This window comes from Trichechus manatus, unplaced genomic scaffold (genome assembly GCF_000243295.1).
Source record: "Trichechus manatus latirostris isolate Lorelei unplaced genomic scaffold, TriManLat1.0 scaffold00040, whole genome shotgun sequence".
Taxonomy (NCBI): domain Eukaryota; kingdom Metazoa; phylum Chordata; class Mammalia; order Sirenia; family Trichechidae; genus Trichechus; species Trichechus manatus.
Genome location: NW_004443976.1, coordinates 6,581,572 through 6,585,893, shown reverse-complemented (window position 1 = coordinate 6,585,893; position 4,322 = coordinate 6,581,572).

Genomic DNA, 4,322 nt, shown 5'->3' with positions numbered 1-4,322 from the left:
GCGGACATGGTGGGTAATGAAGTGGCATCTTTTCTAGAGATAACGCTTAACCAGATGAGCCTCTGAAATGGCAGTCTTGTCGATAAGCTCATCACCTGCTACAGTCTTTAGCAGATCACCTTCATGTCTTGGAATTGGGATTCTTATTAGATATAAAAAGAGAGGCCCCAAAAAGATTGTCATCTTTTGCTGTGCTTCTTGACCTGCCAGGTTCTGCTTAGGTTTCTGCTCTGGCCTCCCAGACACTGAACATTAGGCTTTCCCATAACGGTTTAGCAGCACTGTGAGTGGTTCAAGCACACTGGAATAGAAAAAGCAGCCATGGTCTGAGATGCAGGTGATGTCGTTACAGAACCAAACTGGCCTGTATAGCTGTGTCTCCTCCCAGAGTGACAGTCATAAATACTATTAAACAATAAAGAGAGAATGGTGCTGTTTAAAGTTACATCCATGTAAATTTCAGAATTCAAAAGTGATTGATCTCTTCAGTCCACTTGCCTAATTTTCCTATCTTTCCCCTGTCCCCTTAGCATCCTAAACCTTAGACTTCCCAGTGTTCTGAAAGGAGGCGTTGCTGTATGTCCTCCTTCAACCACACCAAGCCATCGTCCTCCATTGCTCCCGGGACTCAAGAGGAATTTGTTTCTCTGCTGTCAGCTTCCTGTCTGGCTCAGCATAGGGTCACTTTGCCATTATGCAAATGGAGATAAAAGCAATTCTGACTGTCCAGGAGCTAATCTGACCATTCTGTTGTGTGGATGACCACATAAAAAGGCAATTTTAGTGTATTAATCATAGATTATTATAAAGTATAAACTTAAGGGCAAGGAGTTTATTACAATGTATCTTTATTAAAACAAAATGGTGTATAGTGTTCACAAACTGTGAAAATAGTGTAAGAACTGTACATTGTGAGCTCTGGTTATTTTTCTCTTGTACCATAGAAAAATGTATAAAAATTATCAAAAGCTAATGTGCAGGGATATTGCCTTATTTGTCTGTAAAAATGGAGCTCAGTAACATAACTGCTTCTTGGAGCTTTGGAATATTTTATCCTGTATTCTTGTTTGAATTCCTCCTCTATTTAAGATATATACATGGAATCGAAGTGTTTATGTAATAGTTCTATCCTTTTGCCTGCAGGTCAGTTGTAATAAATCTAGGATGTGATGATGACTTTGTAATTTGATTTTCTGAAGTCAGACCCTAAGAGGGGAAAATCAAGTAAATTCCATTAAATTATCTGTGCATTTCACATTGGGAAAAATTTTCTCCTTCCAGAAGTGTTTATGGCTTCTTTTCATTTTTACCCCTCTTCTCATGGTTGCAGTGTCTCTCTGCTTATTCATTTTGAAACAACGGATATGTCTACGAAGCGTCAGCTCTGCTTTGTGTCTGGGCAGGTGTGATGCAGAGTCTTTCCAAGTTTGTGTCTTTGTTGGTTGCCCTGACCTGTCCCAGTTTTCTTAATGGGAAAGAAAGAGGAGGGCAGTGTTCTTTCACCTGAGTCATGGTAGAGAGACACGACTTTTAAGAGCCCATTCTGCCCGTGGCCCCGTGTGTTGCTGCCAGTCAGGCTTTTCTGCTCCTTGTGCTGGGGCTCATGGCTGCCAGGTGAGCATTAGATGTCATCTTGGGCTGTGGTCACTCACTGCTCCCCGAGAAAGGAATATCGAGGAAGTTTGTGGGTATTAGACCTGTGGTGGTCAGGCCTGGCAAGTTTATGGATGAGAGGACAATGGAGGTGAAGAAGTCATGGAAGCATGGACACTGATGGAGAGAACTGTGAAGCTCCAGTGCCGGGTTTATCTGCTATACTACCACCTCTTGGTCATTGATCAAATACTAATTCACTATCTGCCCTTTTTCTGTGCCTACTCCTAAACTGATCTGATTACAGAACCAGATGTTGTAAGTATAAACATTCTCCAGAGAAGGGTGTGGCTGTAGGAATCCTGGCCTGTCCAGCTAAGCCTTAGCTGCTAAAGGAAAGGATACCCCATGGAGTTTCTGGATCCCAGCTGAGCACCAACCAGGCGTAAGACTGTCATGAGATAGACTGTGTACTACCTGCTTCACAGACACTCCCTTGTATTTGTTCATCTCATTTGACTGATCTACAGCCTGCCAAAGTCAGATGGTGGTCCACCCTGTTAGATATGAGGAAAAACAAGGCTTAGAGGAGTGAGGTTCTGGCCGAGATAACTCAGTAGGTGGCAGAGCTGAGGTTCAGATCCAAGGCTGTAACACTTCCCATAAGAAATACTGTGGAGAGGTAGAAGAGTGTACTAGAGGTTGGGGATATACTCTATTAGTAAACCTTATTGGAGCCTGCTTTGCTGTCCTGAAAATAAGTTGAGAGCAGAGGTTCTGGGGACCAGTGTGGCTTAGTGGCCCATCCAGAGGTAGTTGTGAAGAGAGTGGTTACCTCTGAAGTAACCAGAGAAGCTCTAGGTCCTAATTAATTCTTAAGCATAACACCTTAGAATTCAGTCTAGAGGCTTGGTTAGCTTCCCTTAGCGTGATTAACAGAGTGGGCATTTGGCAGGAAAGAAACATCAGGTTCTTGTGATTAGTATTGATTTCATCCATCTGTCTTATCTTCAGGAGGATAGAGGAAGGACACGTAGATCTTGAAAGCTGCCCTGGATTACTGGTACAATGTCTCGGAGGTCCAGAGAGGTTTTGTACTTCAGCTCTTGGTCCCCGCTGTGTGTACCAGTCACATCCATAGCATCTGTGCTTACTACTTGGGATGTAAGGGACAGCCGACCTAGAGACTGCTGAACTTGTTGGCTCCCTTAAATACCTCATTAAGTGGTTGAGGAAAAGTCTAATCAACAGTATCTCTTAGGAAGCACTAAGAACCACATGTAATGGTCAGTTGGTATTGGACTATGTTAGGAATACCTTAAGTATGTGAACCTCAACTTCTGTCTTCTGGGAGTTTGCTACAGACTGAAATGATGCATTTCTTAGTCCTACCCATCTTTTGGGTATTCTCATCTCAACCCTTGAAACCATAAGAAGGGTCAGTGGTTCAGTATCTGTTTCGGGATAACATTTTTCTTTCTCTAATGTTATGCCTAAATGTGTTTCTGCTTAAATGTAAAATGTGATTCTACCATTTAAAATTGTCAACCCATATAGCATAGCATATAGTCACAGTTAAGTAGTCATAATGAGTAATGAATCAGATTTCTATCTGCATTTGAAATTTCTGTCTAAACCTGTCTCTCATGGGACTTTTAGTTTTTCCTAGCACCATACACAGATATAATGTGAGCTAATTCTTTGATGTAGATAGGGAGGGTATTGTTGCCTCAGTCCTACACACAGGGGACCAGATTAGATGCTTTTGAGTCAAATCTAACTTATGGTGACCCCATGTGTGTCAGAGTAGAACTGTGTGCTGCTACGTAGGGTTTTCAATGGCTGATTTTTCGGAAGTAGATTGCCAGGTCTTTCTCCAAGATACTTCTGGGTGAACTCGAACTTCCAACCTTCTGGTTAGTAGCTGAGCATATTAACCATTTGCACCACCCAGGGACTCCACACAGAGGATAACAGTCCTAAATAAGTAATTTTGCTTGAGATATCAGTAGGGGATATAGATCCTAAGCCTCTAAATGCTGTTTTGGGATTCTTTTCATGAAACCTTGTGTTTCCTGTTTGTGATGATCTACTAAGTTTGATTATAAAAACGCCATGTATACATATATACATATATATATATTTTAAAGCAAAGGCTTGTTACATGCACATGATTCCTGCCTACTTCATGACTGTACATTCTAGTCTGTCAAATGATCAGAACATTTTTTTATTCCTTTGGAATCGTGCCTTTAGCACATAATTAGAAGAGCAACATTTCATAATCATCCCTACTCTCTTTTAACATCAAATGATATGTCACAGCTCAATTTCTTACTTTATTCACAAACCTTGATTCCAGCCTGCTTTTGCCTGTTTCTAGAAAGTAAGTCCATTTTCAAACCGTGAAATATTGCTTCAAATGAGATCAGAAAAAAATGTAACAACTTGTTAGGATCAGCTTTTGTTCCTGAAGATGTCAGGGCCTTTTTTTGAAACTTGTCTTCTGATCCATCCTTTTTCTTCACCTTCCACTTCCAATTAGGGACGAAGTTCCTTGATTCTGTTTCTTAATTGTCTCTAGTTCCTTTCCTTTCTCTCTATTCCCACTGCAATTACACGTTCCTTTCTGCTCCTGTATTTCTTCCAGTTAACTGTTCTTCCCCACTTGTTTTTTTCTTCTCCAGTCCACTCCCACTGTTGTCCTTAGTCTATCTGAAATGCTAATC